The following is a 19,308-nucleotide window of genomic DNA, read 5'->3' as shown; positions in this document are numbered from 1 at the left end:
CAGATGTAGCACTATTGCTTCATTCAGAGCAGAAAGCAGACTTAAAGAAACCTGAGAAGCCCTTGCTGTGTCACTGCTGGTCTGACATGTGGCTTCAGAGGTTCTTCCAGCTCTGGCTGGTTGGATTTGGTGCTCCTGTTCTCTGCCACCATTCTCCCAGATAAGACACACGATGCAAAGGGCAGAGTGAGGCTCTGTTGGCACCAGGGGTGTTTTTGCAGAGCACTTGTCAGAGGTCACTGCCTCACCACCTCTCTATGTGCCCTGCTCTACCTCAGATGCCTGTCTGCATACATGCTGGAGTTCACAGACAGGGTTTGTCTGAAGTCTTCTCCAGCTGTACCTCAAGTGATAAGACTGGTGACATTTACCTTTCACTGTGTCATTTTCTTTTGCCTGTTGTGCCTCAGGCCAGCGTTCCCACGCTCAGTGCTGCTGAGCAATGCCTTGTCAAACAAAACCACTTATTTTCCAGAGCTGCAGTGGCAGAATCATAGGAAGGAAAAGCTTGGAAGTAGCTTAGAGTTCATAGAATAATAGAATGGTTTAGGTTGGAAGGGACCTCAAAGCTCAGCCAGTGCCAACCCCCTGCCATAGGCAGGGACACCTCCCACTAGAACAGGTCACTCAAGGCCTCATCCAGCCTGGCCTTGAACATCTCCAGGGACATAGTAGCCACAACTGCCCTGGGCAACCTGTGCCAGTGTCTCACCACCCTCACTGCAGAGAACCTTTTACTAACGTCCAGCTTCAATCTCCCCTCTGCCATTTTTAAACCCATTCCTCCTCATCCTGTCATTACAAGACCTCAGTAGTCCCTCCCCAGTCCTCCTGTAGCCCCCTTCAGATCCTGGAAGGCCACACCAAGGTCTCCTCCAAGCTTTCATTTCTCCAGGCTGCACAGCCCCAACTCTCTCAGCCTGTGCTCAGAGCAGAGCTGCTGCAGCCCTCTCAGCATCTTGGTGGCCTCCTCTGGACTGGCTCCAACACTTCCATGTCCTGCTTGTGTTGAGGGCTCCAGAACTGCCCCCAGGACTGCAGGTGGGGTGTGAGGAGAGCAGAGCCAAGGGGCAGAATCTCCTCCCTTGCCCTGCTGCCCACACTGCTCTTGCTGCAGCCCAGCACAGGGTTGTGTCTGGGCTGCACTCACACTGCAGGCTCCTGTTGAGCTTTGCATCAACCCAGACCCCCAGGTCCTGTTCCTCAGGTTTGCTCTCAGCCATTCCCCACCCAGCCTGTATCATCTACTCCTCCATGGGCAGGGACATCTCTCAACTAGACTCAGCTGCTCAAGCCTTGTCCAACCCGGCCTGCAACACCCCCAGGCAGGAGGCAGCCACAGCCTCCCTGGACAGCCCATTCCAGAGTCCCACTTAAGAACTTCTTCCTAAGATCCAGTCTAAACCTGCCCTCCCTCATGTGTTGATGAAATTAATCAGCTTTTGTTAGTTATGGTAGCTGCTGTTGTGGCCATGCAATGTTGCCTGTGGCAGAGGCTTGAGACCTTCACCAAAAAGTCTGGGGAGGTGTTGGTGAGGCTTGACCAAAACTGCTTTGTTCACAGGGTTTGTAGTGGGCTGCTCTGGAGAAGGCAGAGCTGAGCACTTAGCTTGTGTTTGTAGATGTGTGGTGTGTCAGAGCCACGTAGAGCCCTCCTCTGCTGCTGGAGCAGCACATCAGATTAATTCTGCTTGTGCCAAATGATACAATTTTGTGGGTTTAAACTCAATAGATGTATAAATTATTTTACATCAATGCAGGGCTTGGGAAGCGAAAGCAAATATTTGCTATAGCTAGCAAACAAGGTAATGGCAATACATCTCTGTCACTTGGTGATGTATTTCAGCTCCAGGCATGCTGCCTGGCTGGTGTTTAATAAAGACCCAACTGTAAACAGATGGGTAAGGCGCAGGTGGAAGAACTGGGGGGGAAATGAGGTTTCTTTGCTGTTTCACCGCTCGTAATGGTGTGAGCTCATGGTCCTCAGCCTCACCACCTCAGAAAATGCTTTGCTGAGTGCATTGAGAAGGATGGGAATTAATGAGTATTTGTTCTGAATGACTGATTAGTGACACTGGTTTTATGAAGAAAACTTGAGAAGAGGCTTAGTAAATATCACCCTTTCAGTCCTCTTAGCCTGTGGTGTTCTTAGCTTTCTTGGATCACTGCCTGCATTAGGTGACATTAGAGAACGCATTCAAAGCGAGCACTGCTGATGGCACACATGTGGATCCTGCTCTTGTGCTCCCATTTCCATCCTTCAAACAGTTTGCATTCCCATCCCATCTGAAACAAAGATTAATGACTGCCTCAGTAATGCCCAGTGATCTGTGAGCAGCACTGAGCAGCTTTTATGGCCAATTATTGTCGTTGGTTTTTTTCCTCTGCATAGTTCTCCTATGTGATGGTGCTGTGCACTGTGCAACCCCCTGAGCACTGTTTTAAGCAGCTTCTCTGTTCCTGAGTGTGAGGACAGCTGGGTTACAGGTTAGCCAAACACACAACAAGTCTGACAGCTCATCTGCTGCCCTGTGGAGCTCAGTGGAGTGAGGTTAAACACGACCAGGTGCCGAGTCCTGCACTGTGCTAACAACAACCCCAAGCAATGCTGCAGCCTTGGGGCAGAGCAGCTGGAAAGCAGCCTGGTGGAAAAGGATCTTGGTGTGCTAGTGGATGGCTGAACATGAGCTAGCAGTGTGCCCAGCTGGCCAAGAAGCCCAACAGCATCCTGGCCTGGATCAAACCCAGTGTGTCCAGCAGGAGGAAGGCAGTGATGGTGCTGCTGGACTTGACCCTGATGAGGCCACAGTTCAAATCCTGTGTTCAGATCTGGGCACCACAGCGCAGGAAAGATATGGAGGGGCTGGAGGCTGTCCAGAGAAGAGCAATGAGGCTGGGGAGGGGTTTGGAGGGCATCATACAAGGAGCAGCTGAAGGAGCTGGGGGTGTTCAGCCTGGAGAAGAGAAGGCTGAAGCCAGAGCTCATTGCTTTCTACAGCTGCCTGAAAGGAGGTTGGGGTTGGTCTCCTCTCCCAATTAAGCAGCAATAGGACAAGAGGAAATGGGTTTGAGTTGTGCCAGGGGAGGGTTAGGCTGGACATGAGGAAGAACTTTAGTGAGAGAGTGGTGAGGGTGTGGAACAGGCTGCCCAGGGAGGTGGTGGAGTCTGCATCCCTGGAGGTGTTCAAGGAGCTGTAGTGCTTCAGAGCATGGTGTCGTGGCCGGATTCGATGATCTTAGGGGTCTTTTCCAGGCTTGGTAATCCTTTGCTTCCTTTTTGCTTCCTTTAGCTCAGGCTGTGCATAAGTAGTGCTTCAAAGGGAGCATTTCTAAAGAAAGGGTAATTTGTTGTCTAGCACCAAAGTGGGTTACTTGTTTTTAAGGTCTGCTGAGTCTTTGTTTATGTCTTCAAAAGTAGTGAGGGGAAAACTTCCTGTCCTGCAGCAGACCTTTTGCTCTCTGTTGAGATGAAATCAGCTACTGTGAAAGAGGAAACATTCTGGGAAAGCCATGGCCACGAGGACATCCTCCAAGTCCAAGGCATTATACAGGGTTCAGGTATCTTGGCTCCTTTGGCACACCACACAAGTGCTTGGCCAGCAGACATTCTCTTGCTGAAGCTCTTTACCACTGTGTAAGTAATATTCACCAGAGGAGGGATGAGAAGTTGCTTTAGCTGTTGTGCATGACCTTACTGCTCTCTCTATGTGCTTACTTCAAGTGATAAAACAAGAGGAAATTGCCTTCAGGGTGCACCAAGGGAACTTTAGGTTGGATATTAGGAAGAATTTCTTCCCTGGAAGGGGTGGCACTGGAATGGCTGCCCCCCAGGGAGGTGGTGGAGTCCCCATCCCTGCAGGTATGTAAGAGCCCTGTAGCTGCAGTTCTTGGGGATGTGGTTTAGTCAAGGGTTTCTCAGTGCTGCCTTAATGGTTTGACTCCATAATCTTAAAGGTCTTTCCCAGTCTAGGCAGCTCTGTTGTGGAGACCAGCTTTGGAATTGTCCTTAGGACTGTGAGTGTTCTATAGCTGGTGCAGAGAGCACTGCCTTTGCCCAGGCATTCAGTCTTGTGATGCTCAGATAGCAATTCACTGCCTGTTTACAGCTGTCTGATCCTTCCAGATTAGATGTTCCAGCCTGGACTTTGAGTGGCAGAGCTTCAAGAGCATGTTTTGAGCATAGCCTGACACATTTTATTGAGTTCAGCACATAGGACAGCCTCAATTACTGGTTTAATTAAAAAGAGAGACCTCCAAAGGCAAGCAGAGCTAAGGGAGAGGCTGTGGCTTTGCATGCTGCTCCCGGGGCTCCTGGCTCAAAGTGCTCTGCTCCCTTGAGCCCCCCTCACAGCTGCTGTTGTGAGTTTGACTTCCAGGGCTGAAGCCCAGATATCAGAGATGTTTAGAGGTGGGGGGAGAAGCAATCAGGGTCTTCAAAAAACATCTGTGCAACTCATTCCCAAGGGGTCAGCCTTTGTATTGCCACAGGTTTCAACTGGGACTGGGGCATCATAGGATCTGCTGTGCTGACTGTCACTGCTGCTCATCTCTCCATTAGGCTTTGACAAGTAAGCACATCCCTTGTCAGGTGCCATCCAGAAGCAGGCTAGCTCAAGCAATCCCTGGTTGCTGCACGCAGGAACACCTTGCAAGAATAGAAAGTAGCATCTTTAGTGATCTCCTCTCCCTTTATTTGGAATAAAAAGTGAAACAACCAGGAGCACATCTTTGAATATGCAGGGGAAAAGGACCTGGGGGTCCTGGTGGGCAACAGGGTGGCCATGAGCCAGCAGTGTGCCCCTGGGGGCACGGAGGCCAAGGGCAGCCTGGGATAGATTAGAAGGACTGCAGTGAGGACATCCAGAGAGGTTCTCCTGCCCCTCTGCTCTGCCTTGCTGAGGCCACATCTGCAATATGGTGTCCAGTTCTGGGCTCCTCCGTTCAAGAAGGAGCTCAGGGAACTGCTGCAGAGAGGCCAGCCCAGAGCCCCCAAGCTGCTGCAGGCAGTGAACATCTCCTGTGAGGCCAGGCTGAGGGAGCTGGGGCTGGCAGCTGGCAGCAGAGCAGCCTGAGGGCTGCCCTCAGTGCTGAGCTAAAGATGTGCAGGGCAGTGTCGGGAGGACACAGCCAGGCTCTGCCCAGGGGTGGCCAAGGGCAGGGCAAGGGGCACTGGGGGCAAGCTGGAGCAGAGGAGGTGCCACAGGAACAGGAGGGGAAAGTTTGTCTGTGTGAGGGTGTTGGAGTCCCAGAGCAGGCTGCCCAGAGAGGTTGTGGAGCCTTTCCAGCCCCACCTGGCTGTGTTCCTGTGTGCCCTGTCCTGGGTGATGCTGCTCTGGTAGGGGGCTGGGACTGGATGAGCTCTGGAGGTCCCTCCCCCGTATGTGAAATCCCTGTTCTGAAGCAGATGCTGTCTTGTCTGCCCCAGCCCAGGCTGTCTTGCACCTTGTCACAGAGGGCAGCAAGGAGCTGGAGTGATTCAGATATTGCTGGAGACTGCCAGGTTGTTCACTGGGGTTATGTCAGAGGAGGACATTTGCACTGAAACAAAGTGGGTGGGAGAAGCCTGAAGTTACTCTGTGCTGCCTTCATCTCAGGCTGATGAGACTAAATTAACTGCTATTGTATGTAATATGCAAAGTAGATATTCATTATGTTCCTGACAGCAAATACAATAATGGCTAAATAGAACAGAAATAGACTTGAAATATGTTGTTAATTATACCTGTAGAGTATTGATTTCGTTCTGTTAAGCAGCAGAGAAATACCCAGGCCCCTGCCACCCCACCCCCTGCAGAAGCCACAAGGCTCTTTCTGGAGCTGCTCTGCACCCATGTCAGAGTGTATCAGGCTGTGTCACCATAAGCAAGGCAAACCTTCCTGGCACACAGGCACGCTGTGGAATGCTTTCAGAGCTGAAGGGTTGCCTGCCAGAAAGGGGAGCCTTATTCGCAGGCTCTCTCAGCTGCTTTAAGAGAAGTCATCTCCGTGGCAGGGAGCTTGGCAGTAGCTGATGCTTGAGCAGGGTCAGAAGAGCTGTTCCCCCCTTTTCTGCTCTCGCCACACAGATATGATGTGCTCAGCAGTTAGTGGGGTTTGGCTTGCTTCTTTTTTGCCTAAAATTCAATACTTCCCAAGTTGATTAATAAACCTCATTAGTTAATTAGCCTTCTACTGCAACAGTTTGCATTGCTGTAAAGCTGGTGGCTTGGAGACCGAGGGGGAGCAATACAACTTGGAGCAGAGTAAGAGTGACTTAGCGACGGCTTCTGCAGATTGGCCTCCTACGTGCCTGTGAGACTGGGTGGGGAGCCCATAGATGCATCAGACTCCCAGGTTTTGTGTGCTTTAATGACAGGAGCCATTGATGTCATCTGAGCGTGAGCATTGTCTTGGAGCTGGTATTAGAACCTGCGAGGTGTCTGGGAGAGCTGAGCTGCCAGCGCATGGCTGGCCTGACCTGGCCGCCCCGCAGCAGAAGCAGGCTGCCCCTGCCGTTGGCCAGGCACGCTCTGCCCCTTGGGTTCTGCAGTTCCTCCTTCACTCCTTCCACTTAGCCATTTTCAGAACCTGCCTTCTAGCTCTGCACAGGGTAGCTTGGTGTCACAGGAGTTAACAGAGCAGTGGTGCCTGCGGGTGCCCCTGGGGTGTGCTGGGTCCTTCATCCCCTCTGAACCTGCTTACTCTTCCTCCTCGCCGAGCTTGGGACTCGGTGCTGCTAATTCAGCTCTACACTGTCAGTGTTTCAGAGGAGTAATTGGGAAGTAGATTTGTGCACTAACTAAAGAGTTGCTTGTGAAACTCCTGACCAGAGTTGGTAGTGGGGACCTGGATTGCTGCAGGTCCCAAAGGGAGGTGTGGGGTGAGGTAGCTCTGTGTGGCACCGTTCCTCAGTGCCACGCACAGCAGGTGGAAGCTTCCTTCTATAGCTTATTTGCTTGGTGGTGGTTTTTTCCCCTCAAAATGGTTGGAGGAGGACTTCAGCAGATGAGCTTCATTGTGAGGAGTCCCTGTCCATGGCAGGGAGGTTGGAGTAGATGATCTCTGAGGTGCCTTCCAACCTAAGCTATTCTGTGATTCCCTGGGACAGGTTTTCTTCTGTCCGCCAGGTTTTCTGGCGTAGGCACATGCCAGGCCTGTGAGTGGAGTAGGACAGGAGGAGAAGGGAAGCAGAGAAGTTTCCTTTTGCTTTATGTTTTATTAATTCAGCAGTGATTTGCAACATTATGGAGTTCCTTCCATGCTGGGTGTGCTGCCAGTGCTGTGCTCTTACCCCCAGAGGAGAGGCAGGTGTGAGGCAGGAGTCAGTCTTCTGGGCAGCGCAAGGGGCACTGGGGCAAGCTGGAGCAGAGGAGGTGCCACGGGAACAGGAGGGGAAACTTTGTCTGTGTGAGGGTGTTGGAGCCCTGGAGCAGGCTGCCCAGAGAGGTTGTGGAGTCTCCTTCTCTGGAGCCTTTCCAAGCCCACCTGGCTGTGTTCCTGTGTGCCCTGCCCTGGGTGCTCCTGTTCTGGCAGGGGGCTGGGACTGGATGTCCTCTGGAGGCCCCTTCCAACCCCCACCATTCTCTGAGGCTGTGATCTCGGAAGAGTTGCAGATGTTTTGGGATAAATGGGAGGTTAGGAGATGTCAGGTGGTCAGCCTGTGTTTGCCATCAGCAATCCTCTCTCAGTTCTCAGGCTGTTCCAAGAACACCGTTTGATTGTCCACACGCAACAGCCTGGAACAGCAACAACAAAAACATTACAGCACGGAATAAAAATTGAAGTTGCCTCTCAGGCTCTGTGCCTGTGGTTTGTAGCTATTGGATTCTAATCAGTATTGTACTAGGAAAAATCAGATTTTGTTTTCTTCCAGAGGAGAACTTGCCTGATGAAGCTTCTCATATTTTCAGTTGATTATCCGAGTGAATGAAATTTAACTCAGGCTGGCTGGCGTTAATGCCAGAGCAGTGATAAGGTGTAATTTGGGGTAAGGATTTAATACCCACTTAGCATATTTTACTTGCCTATAGTATTTATTTATATGTTTTCAGCCTCCCTATGAAGTAATAAGAATTCTGCAGGGCCGTAAGCCCTTGCACTTCTCCAGCACTGCAATGGGCACCAGTTCCTTGGTGCTCACAAATGCACGAGTGAGAGGCAGGGACACCTCGCACTAGAACAGGTTGCTCAAGGCCTCACCCAGCACGGTCCTGAACACCTCCAGGCAGGTTGTGGAGGACAGAAGCACCCAATGTGATCTTCTGTGCTTCTGTCCTCCACAACCCCCCCGGGCAGCCTGTGCCCAGTGTCTCACCACCCTCACTGCAGAGAACCCTTTCCTAACACCCAGTTTCAATCTCCCCTCTGCCAGTTCAAACCCATTCCTCCCCATCCTACCATTACCAGACCTTGTCAGTAGTCCCTCCCCAGCCCTCCTGTAGCCCCCTTGAGATCCTGCAAGGCCACTCCAAGGCCTCCTGGAAGCCTTCTCTTCTCCAGGCTGCACAGCCCCAACTCTCTCAGCCTGTCCTCAGAGCAGAGCTGCTGCAGCCCTCTCAGCATCTTGGTGGCCTCCTCTGGACTGACTCCAACACTTCCATGTCCTGCTTGTGCTGGGGGCTCCAGAATTGAAGACCTTCTCTTGTGTACATGAGATCAGTCATTTGCTTTAAGCCCTGCATGCATACAGCAGTCTCTTCTCTCCATATTATTCCTGGAGATTAGGCACTACTTACCAGTAGTCCTGTGAGTCATTGTGCCTTCCCACTAGGACTGGCTGCTGCAAATGAAGGCTTAGAGATCATGAATGAAGTACAAGGGCAAAACCACAAGAGCCCTCTCGGTGGTGGAAGGCAGCCCATTTAGTTGTCACTTAAGTAAAATTAAGTTCTGTTTCCTAATGCTTTAGCAACAAAAATACATGGTGAAGACTGGAAGAGTCCTTCTGATCTTGGAAGGGCCAAAACAATGCAGATACATTTAACTACAAGTGCTGTCAAGTAGCCTGAGCAGTCCTGCTTTGCTTTCTCCTTGTCTTAACCTGGCAGTGCCTTGTCTCTGATCTTTGTTTCAGACCAGGCCTTGGGCTGGGTTCTGGCTTGGTTTGTTGGTTTGTAGTTTCAGCTTGCAAGTACAGTTTTTGAGGAGAAAATGAGCTGTATAATTGGGAGTTTGGAGAGGAGCAGAGCTGCATATTTTTATTTACTTACTGCCAAATGCCAGGATAAGGCAGGATCTGAAATAGTTTGGTGGTTGCTGACATGAAATAATGCTCCAGCTCGGAGCCTGTAGTGGGGAGGTGATGGGCTCTGCAGAGCTGCATGAAGATGTGCTGTTAACGAGCCTGCTGCAGACCAGTGGTGTCCAAACCAATCTCTGCACCGGGAGGTATTTGATCAGGAAGTCAGCAAGTAGGACAAGGTCTCAGATTCACTTCAGAATTTATTACCTCACAAAAAAACATTAAAGGAAGAAGATTTCCAAAGAGGAAGGTGGAAGCTGGGTGAGAAGCTGGAGGGGAATGTTGGGTTGCTCTGTTTTGTGCAGGTGTTACATTATGAGCAGATCTGTTACTACCCTTACTCGTGTGAGCCCCGCGAGCCTCCTCCTTGCTGGGCACAACTGGAGCCAGCAGTTAGTGAGTCCCTGCCCTGCAGAGTTTGCTGCTTCAGGAAAGCTGTGCCTTGGGATACAGATTAGCTCTGCCTCTGGCTGTCGTCTCTGCTATTCTGTAGAGTGGGACTAAACAGCCACAGAGACAACTTAAACCAGCGGGAGGATTCATGGTGTTGGCAGTCACCTCTTGTGGAGATGGAACAGAAATGTATTAGCTCTCCTTCTGCAGCCCAGATGGCTTCCATGTGCTGGGCTGCAGCCAGAGCAGTGTGGGCAGCAGGGCAAGAGAGGAGATTGTGCCCCTTGGCTCTGCCCTGCTCAGACCTCACCTCCAATCCTGCCTTCACTGCTGCTGTCCCCAGCAGAAGGAGCACACAGAGCTGTGGAGTGAGGCCAGAGGAGGCCACAAAGATGATGCCAGGGCTGGAGCAGCTCTGCTGTGAGCACAGACTGAGGGAGCTGGGGGGGTGCAGCCTGCAGAGGAGAAGGCTCCAGGGGCACCTCAGAGCTGCTGCCAGTGCCTGAAGGCATCCTGCAGGAAGGCTGCAGAGGGACTTGTGCTGAGGGGGTCTGAGCCAGGCCAAGGGGGAATGGTTTGGAGCTGAGGAAGGAGTTGTTGAGTGTGAGGGTGGTGAGAGTGTGTCCCAGGCTGCCCAGGGAGGCTGTGGCTGCCTCCTTGCTGGGGGTGTTGCAGGCCAGGTTGGATGAGTCCTTGATCAGCTGAGTGTAGCTGAGAGGTGTCCCTGGGCATGGCTGGGAGGTTGGAGGGGATGAGCTCTGAGGTCCCTTCCAGCCTGAGCCATTTGTCAGTATTGGTAGCATGTGCAGATAGGAGTTCAAAGTCTGGTTTTGTATAACAGAATTTTATAAGCATATTGAAAGTATAAAGTGTGGAGTTTGGTCAGTTATTGCCTGGCATAGCCTGTGTCAGCTTTGATCCTGTTGATGTCTAATGACTTCCCATCTGTGTGAGAGCAGTGACATTGCTGAATGCCCTCGCACGCTGCGAGCAGAGCGCTACAAGCACTGAGCAGAGCATGCTACAGCCCTGTGAGCAGAGCATGATAGCACCCTGTGAGCAGAGCATGCTACAGCCCTGTGAGCAGAGCACGCTAGCAGTGACTCCTCAGAACTCTGACAGAATGAGATGCTTAGAGGAGTAAGAGTGGAAGGAGCATGCAGTGGTGTTTGCCACAGCAAACCTTCCACCAGCGTGTGGATTGTGCTGTTCGGATCTGGCAATGTCGCTGCACTTAACAGCCAGTGAGAAGTTGTCCTGCCCAGGGTTTATCAGAAAGCAGAAGTCTCCCCCCTTGCTGTTGCCTGCTGACGTAGCAGGGCTTTAAGGCCTCCCCTTTGCGAAGCAGGGTGTGAAGTGTTTGGGGTCTGAGGGGTTCACCTCTTCACATGATCCTGCCTTTCAGCTCTGCCTGCGATGGAGGAGCCCTGAGATTCCTGAGGCGTCCAAAGTGTGGGGTTTTGGTTAATTTGCTATAATCCCAGATAATGATGATTATTGCAGCCTCTTGTCTGCGAGATGGATGAGGCAGGTTCTCAAATGTCAGCTATTACTGACATTTAATCTGCTATAGGTCATAAAATACCAAGCTGGAAGAACTGTTTTATTTTCCGCACTAATACTACAGCTTAAATAAATTAATGCTGTAAAACTGCTGTCGCTTTCCTGCTCCCCAACTGAATGCAACAAGTTCCTGGACCCGAGTCCCACCCTGAGGGCAGAGCATTCCCGTTGTGAAGCCCCTGTCCCCTGGCAGGTGCAGGTGGTGTAGCAGCTGTCCCGCCGCTCTGTCAAGCCGGGCAGCTGCCCGCTGCGTCCCCTGGCGCCAAGCAGTGCCTGCCATTAGCACTGCTCAAGCTGAGTTGGGAAGGCCATTCTGGGAAAGAGAAGCTGCTGGGAAAGGGAGGTTGTGCTATGGAAATCGTGGCCGTTGGAGCTGGATTTCTAGCTCAGACATAACAAAAAATGGGAATGGAGAAACTTAGGAGTGGAAGAGTATTGGAGGCTCTGAGTGAAGAGGTGAATGTTCCAGGGGCAGACCATCAAATGGCAACAAGGGATAAGTTAGTATCATTTCACTGGAGCATCCAAAGCTTTGTCTGGAAGCACAGCTTGGATCTGCCCCTTTTGCTGCTTCTGCTGTGCCTGCTGCTGTCTTCCCCCACCGCTGTTTTGGCTGCTGTTCGCTGCTGCTCGTCCCCATCCCCATCTGCTCTGAGGCTGCTATGTTCTGTACTGGTTTGTTCTCCTTATACTGTCACAAGAAATACGGTTTCGTTTTTCTTGCCACTTCCCAAGTTGTGAAGTGTAGTGGATTTGCCAGGGGAGGCATCTGCTCTGAGCCATCCCAGCCACCCAGTGCTCCTGTGCCTGAGCAGGCAGGGTAGTGCTAGTGCTGCCCGGGCTCCACGGAGCTCTAGCAGAGACCCAACCTACCGCCGTGCAGTGTTCCTGGCTAGCCTGGCTTTCATCAGGCTGCACTTGCAGTCTGCACACAAGTTCAGCTCTGCCTTCCTTGAACTTTCCCCTTTTTTTTCTCCCCCCCCCCTCACCTTTTCTTGTTTATTTTTTTCTCAGCCTACTACCCACCACCCTTCTAATCCACCCCAGGATGCCCTTGGACTTTGCAGCCCCAGGGGCACATCGCTGGCTTGTGGGCATCTTGTTGTCTGCCAGGGCTCCTCAGCTCCTTTTTCCCTGGAGTTGCTCCCATCCAGCAGCTCAAGCAGCTCCTGGTTTGTGATGCACTGGGACTGATCAGTGTGTCTTGGTTCTCAGCCCATCTGATCAGCTTGTAGTAACTCACAGGGAAGTACCTAGAGGCCTAAAAGGGCTCCACCTCCACCTTTCTGCGTCTGACTTAGGGCTGAAGCTGTAATTTCCAGATGCAAGGCAATAACTCCTCAGTTTAAATATGTATGGATTCCTCTGCAGTGTGTCTTCCAATTAAAACTGACAGTTATTAAGACTTTTCATATGTTTGTGGTGAAAAAATGACATCAAAAGTAAAATTTGATTGACTTCCCATGAATGTTATAATGGGAATAGATTTCCCAAACAGTGATAATATCTTTTTGTGCAGCAGGAAGGCAAAGACAAGGAGCAGAGCAATGGTGGAAAGTGATTACACAGCTTTAATTGAAAGGATATTGGATTGCATAGAGGCAAAGTGGATTAAGCAGGTATACATTTTTGATCGTAGAATCAAGCAGGTTGGAAGAGACCTCCAAGCTCATCCAGCCCAACCTAGCACCCAGCCCTGGCCAGTCAACCACACCATGGCACTAAGTGCCCCAGCCAGGCTTTGCTTCAACACCTCCAGGGATGGTGACTCAACTTGGGGTTGTTGTGCCAAAGTGTAGAACCCTGCACTTGGCCTTGTTAAATCTCACCCCACTGGTTTCTGCCCACCCATCCAGCCTGGCAAAGTCCCTCCACAGGGCTCTCCTACCCTCCAACAGCTCCACAGCTGCTCCTAGCTTGGTGTCATCTGCAGTCTGCTATACTGGGAGATGCAGATTCTCAAGTGTATTTCTTAGCTAAGTTCTTGTTGATGGCTTGCAAAAATTCAGACTATTATGAGATGAATGAGTGTAAGTCTCATTTACTTTGCCTTTTTATCCTTAGGCAAGACCTATGAATTGAATTTTGGTTGGTGTGGGTGTTTGATTTATTGCTGTTAGATTCAGTAGGAGGGTGGTGAGAGTCTGGCCCAGGCTGCCCAGGGAGGCTGTGGCTGCCTCCTGCCTGGGGGTGTTGCAGGCCAGGCTGGCTGAGGCCTTGATCAGCTGAGTGTAGCTGAGAGGTGTCCCTGGGCATGGCTGGGAGGTTGGAGGGGATGAGCTCTGAGGTCTCTTCCAAGCTGAGCCGTTCTGGGATCTCATCACAAACAGAAAGAATCCAACCTGAGCACTTCTATGCAGAGCTGTGTTTTGACAGCCTAAAACAATGTCAGAGTGGTAAGGATTTGACAAATCCCAGTCCTGAATGATCCCATCCCATTCACTTTGTAACATCTCTCGGGATGCATGTTTGTGTGTGCAAGGAAGTGATACTGGCAGGGGTCCCATTGATGCTCAACTGATCTGGCTTTATGCTATCTGTATTTTAATAGATGGACTGATGTAGTAGGAGAAAACAAAGAAAGGAAAAACCCCAAGCCAGTATGTCTACAGCTGGACAGGTTTGGTAGGAGAAAGTAGAGAAAGACAAAATAAAGGCAGTTGTAGCTGTTCCCTTTCCCCACAAGTTGTGCTGCTCTGTTGGGTAAGAGCTGCCTGGATGCTGACAACTCGCAGCTACTGCAGCAGGGAAGCAGATTTACTCCTCCTTTAGTACTTGCCCAGATTCACAGCTGCTGAGGCCTTGCTGCTCAGGCTGCCATCCCTGTTACTATAAATAAGCAGTCCTGGGCTGAGCTGGTGCTTTCCTTCTAGAGTTATTTCATTACAAACGCCCCCCTCCAGGCATTTGGGCTGAGCTGTCGCTGATGGTGCCTGTGTTGTGCAACAGCAACTGGAACTTGGCTGGGGTTGGTCTAAGTTTGGCTTTTTCTGCAGCTCAGCTCTGTGCTGCTTCCTGCCTGGCACTAAATCTGCAGCCCTCTGAGAAGAAACTGTTCTTGGTTTACTCTCACACAGTCATGGCTGGGATTCCAAAACTCCAGGAGCATTTGGGACATGTGTCCTGCCTTACAGTGCAGACCTCACACAGCAGCTTCAGTAGAATTTCACTGCTGTGTGGCATGAAAAAATCATCCATCTGCTTTTCCTTCCAACATCAGTTACAGGCACGAAGGCACATTGCTGCAGAGCCTGCTGCTTTCTGACCCCCTAAACCTGCATGCCTTTATAAGGGGGAATTAGCCTTGGGGTGGCAGTGGTGGCAAAGCCAAATGCCCAAATCTATTGGCTTCTGTGTTCCTGCCCTGAAGGAAATTAGGACAGTGTGGACATTAGGAAAAAGTTTTTCATGGAGAGAGTGGTCAGGGACTGGAATGATCTGCCCAGGGAGGTGGTGGAGTCACCCACCCTGGATGTGTTTTAGGGTTGTCTGGGCTCCTCAATTCAAGAGAGGTGTTGAGGTACTGGAATGTGTCCAGAGAAGGGCAGCAAGGCTGGGGAGGGGCCTGGAGTACAGCCCTGTGAGGAGAGGCTGAGGGAGCTGGGGGGGTGCAGCCTGCAGCAGAGGAGGCTCAGGGCAGAGCTCATTGCTGTCTGCAGCTGCCTGCAGGGAGGCTGTAGCCAGGTGGGGTTGGGCTCTGCTGCCAGGCAAGCAGCAACAGAACAAGGGGACACAGTCTGAAGCTGTGCCAGGGGAGGTCTAGGCTGGATGTTAGGAGGAAGTTGTTGTCAGAGAGAGTGATTGGCATTGGAATGGGCTGCCCAGGGAGGTGGTGGAGTCACGATCCCTGGAGGTGTTGAAGCCAAGGCTGGCTGGGGCACTTAGTGCCATGGTCTGGTTGATTGGCCAGGGCTGGGTGCTAGGTTGGGCTGTTTGAGCTTGGAGCTCTCTTCCAACCTGGCTGCTTGTTTCTGTGATTCTGTGTGGTGCAATATTTGGCATCTTTCATGCATCAGAAACAGAGAGTTTGATCAGCCAAATGTAGCCTTAGAAGGAAAACCTGTTTCTGCCCCAGCTGATTGAACAGGTGGGTTAGGAGTGCAGTGACTGAGGGCTTGGGAAACAAGAGGCATGACAAGGGAGAAATTGCTGGACAAAACCAACTGTGATAAGGGAGGCAAAAAATATTTGGCAGCTGCACTAAGGTAGTAGCTGCTGGGCTCTGAAGGGAAGTTTACCTTGAGGACAGATGTCTCTGTCAGGAGAAAGGTCTTTTGGAGGTGTGTTCAAAGCCTAATAATGAAGGGAAGCTGAACCTGTGAGCGCTGGTATGAGAAAAGGGACTGCAGCTTCACTGCCACTTCTGTCTCATGATGTTAATTGTATTTGGTAGTATGAATTTACTGTGGGTTTTGGTACTTTTGGTTGTTGTTTTGGTGTGTGTGTGTTTGTTCAGTCAGTGGGTTTGTGAAGGAGGCTGTTTGGTATGTTGCAGAGAGTTGGTTGCTCAGATGTGGAGGGAATCTTCTCTGTGATTTCCTGGGTGAAACTCAACTCCTGTTGGACAATCCACAGCCATAACATTGTAAGACTGAAGCTGTTGTAAGCTGCTTTGTATTGCCTGGACTGGAGAGTTGGCTAAACCCTGGGGAAGGAGCAGGGGGCAGGATGTGTGTGTTGGCTGGTGAGGGGATGGCTGTGACTCTCTGCAAGCAGCAGCAGTCATCAGGTGCTGGCTGCGTCTCCAGCTGCTGCAGGGCTGCTGAGCTGACACCCGTGAGCTCCTCTGGACCAGTGCACCTAGCACTGGCCATGCTTGGTCCAGAACCTGACCTGAGCTTGGAGCCACTGCACAGGACACCATGAAGAGCCTGTCTCTGGAGCTGACTTTCTGTGCTGATGGCTGGCTGCTAGAGACTGGAAGAATGTGATTGTCATCCAGAGACAGAGTGAAAAGAGCTGTTGAAGCCAAATAAGCGTGCTGCAGAAAGCAGCAGCTGTAATGCAGCTTTCAGGGGGTCGTTAGCTCATAGGTTCATAGCATGGGTTAGGTTGGAAGGGGCCTAAACATCATCCAGCTCCAACCCCCTGCCATGGGCAGGGACACCTCCCACTGGCCCAGGTTGCTTATCCAACCTGGCCTTGAACACAGGGAAGAGGCATCCATGACCTCCTTGTGCAAGCTGTGCCAGTGTCTCCCCACCCTCACTAAAGAATTTCTTCTAATCTCCCATCTAAATCTCCCCTCCTCAGGCTTAAAGCCTTTGCCCCTCATCCTGTCACTGCAGGCACCTCCAGAGTCCAGCCTCCCTGCCAGAGCAGGATCACCCAGGGCAGGGCACACAGGAACACATCCCAGATTGGTTTTGGAAGTTTCCAGTCTGCTCCAGGGCTCCAGCACTGAGGGGCTCCGGCACCCTCACAGCCAGGAAGTTCCTCCTCATGTAGAGCTGGTATCCATCTGCCCTCGTTCTATCACAGGGCACCACTGCAAGAGCCTGGCCCCTTCTTGGCAGCCACCCTCCAGATACTGCTAAAGATTAATGAGATCCCCTTCCAGTCTCTTCTGCTGGCTGAAGGAGCAGGACCACTGGGCTGTGTGGCTGCAGAATGAGCTTCATTGGAGTTCCTGAGTCTTGCCATGCAAAGTTCACTGAAAGAACTTAGATGAAGCCCCCAGCAGTGCAGATTGAGTGGAGTGCTGTAACATTCCAGCAACTTCAGTGTAGCAGGTGTTGACCTTGGCACTGCAGGTGAGCTGCACACATCCTTTCTGTGTGTGTGCATAGATAAACACAGTCTGGGTTCCAAAGGAAACGTTTGCTTTGCAGTTGTGTGGTGCACAGCAGCTGTAGTGTGCACAGTGAGCTTTGGGTGAACCCGAGAGGTAAGAGTGTGAGGTTTAAAGTGCTCTTACAGCAGAGCTGAGCTGCAGAATTACAATGAAGGACAGCATAAGAATCCAAATGATTTTTGGTAAATAGAAATCCCTGTCAGGAAAGGAATTATCCCTCAGGAGTGTTGTAGGTAAAGTTTATTCTGCCTTAAGGCCTGCTGATGGACTGTATGACCTTTCAGAGTCTTCCCAAGCCTCTTTTGTAATGCTGTGATCAATCCATTTTGGCATTTGACAGCTGCTGCACCTATCATATCTGGATAATTCTACTGCCTTTAACACTTGTAATGTTTTTTTCTTCATTTCAGTGTTTTACACATGAAAACAAATGCACTTCACATACTGCACGTTTAAGATGCATCCTTATTTGTTTGATGATAACGCTGCAGCCAGAGGAGTGTGGGCAGCAGGGCAAGAAAGGGAATTCTGCCCCTTGGCTCACCTCCAATCCTGCCTCCAGTGCTGCTGTCCCCAGCAGAAGGACACAGAGCTGTGGAGTGACGCCAGAGGAGGCCACAGAGATGCTGCAAGAGCTGGAGCAGCTCTGCTGTGAGCACAGGCTGAGGGAGCTGGGGGGGTGCAGCCTGCAGAGGAGAAGGCTCCAGGGGCACCTCAGAGCTGCTGCCAGTGCCTCAAGGGATCCTGCAGGAAGGCTGCAGAGGGACTTGTGCTGAGGGGGTCTGAGGCAGGCCAAGGGGGAATGGTTTGGAGCTGAGGCAGAGCAGGCTTAGAGTGGAGCTGAGGCAGAAGTTGTTGAGTGTGAGGGTGGTGAGAGTCTGGCCCAGGCTGCCCAGGGAGGCTGTGGCTGCCTCCTTGCTGGGGGTGCTGCAGGCCAGGTTGGATGAGTCCTGGAGCAGCTGAGTGTAGCTGAGAGGTGTCCCTGGGCATGGTGTGGAGGTTGGAGGGGATGAGCTCTGAGGTCCCCTCCAGCCTGAGCCATTCCTTCATTGGTGTCAGAAAGTCCTGGGTGTGCATCTCAGTGGCTACTCTGAAGCACTCTTTCCAGCCTCAGACACAGCAGGGTGCTGAATTTAAGTGCAGCTGCAGGGCTATAGGTGACTGCTCTTTAAGACGAAAATGTGTGCAGGTTGCTGTGCTGTTGCTCCAGTGCTGTCCCCATTGGTGACAACAGCCAGGAGGTGCTTCACTTCATTTGGAAAATGAAATCCTGATGCTCACAGTAGTTTTAGCAGTGTTGGGTCTGGATTATTTTTTCTAGCACGTTAAAGCCCTGGCAAGGAGGCCTGCACCTTGCAAGTGTAACTTAGTCTCACAAATAGGTAACCTCATCCAAATATTGCCAGGTTAATCAGAACTGATTTGTGTGCACTAAAGCTGGGGAATGCTAATCAAGCACTGGCTTGGGAAGCTTTAGCAGCAGTGATAGTGATTCTGTGATAGTCTTCCATGATTCCTGGCTGGAATGACTCACTGGGCTTGTGCACAGGTGTCCAAGCCTGCACTTCCTTACACGGCTGCTTACAGGTGCCCTGGAGACAATCACAGAATGTCGGGGGTTGGAAGGGACCTCCAGAGACCAAGTCCAGCACCCCTGCCAGAGCAGGGCACACAGGAACACATGCAGGTGGGGTTGCAAAGGCTCCAGAGGAGACTCCACAGCCTCTCTGGGCAGCCTGCTCCAGGGCTCCAACACCCTCACCACACAGAAGTGTCTCCTCGTGTTTGGGTGGAACCTCCTGGGTTCCAGCCTGTGCCTGTTGCCCCTTGTCCTGCCACTGGGCACCACCAAGCAGAGCCTGGAGCCTCCATCCTGGCACCCACCCCTCAGATGGTTATGGACATTGATCAAATCCCTCTCAGCCTTCTCTTCTCTGGAAATGTATTTTCAGCAGCCTGAGTGTGGCTTGCTGTGTTTGTTGCCCCTTGGATGCCAGAGGCTGGATGCCAGGGCATCGTGGGTCTGCAACTCATTGCTGTGGTCACTGCAGTGTCATTTTTAACAAGCAATGGGTAAAGAGAGATTGGAGATTGCACCCTACACACACCATCCATTGGCAAGACAAGTATTACCTGTCTGTGGTGTGAGGATCTGAGTTTAGAACTTGTGTGTCCCATGGGAAAGGAAATCCTGTGTGCTCGTGAGCCTGCCAGAGGACAGGGTGGCCTTGGGGGAATTCTGTGGTTGTCAACGCAGTGATCGCGTGGTTACTGAGAGAGGAACCTGCTGAAAGGACAGAGAACACAGCCTGGCTTTGCCCAGAGCCAGGAGCAGCTT

At 51.5% G+C, this 19,308-nt stretch overlaps 1 protein-coding gene across 7 annotated transcripts in view; it reads left to right on the top strand.

Moving 5' to 3' along the window:
* The window catches only part of LRP1B (LDL receptor related protein 1B), a 646,717-nt gene that overhangs the window by 403,640 nt on the left and 223,769 nt on the right, over positions 1–19,308 (top strand). The window lies entirely within an intron of this gene.

This window comes from Pogoniulus pusillus, chromosome 2 (assembly GCF_015220805.1).
Source record: "Pogoniulus pusillus isolate bPogPus1 chromosome 2, bPogPus1.pri, whole genome shotgun sequence".
Lineage (NCBI taxonomy): Eukaryota > Metazoa > Chordata > Aves > Piciformes > Lybiidae > Pogoniulus > Pogoniulus pusillus.
Note: the sequence above shows the minus strand (reverse complement) of the source record. Positions and strands in the feature narration are given on the sequence as shown.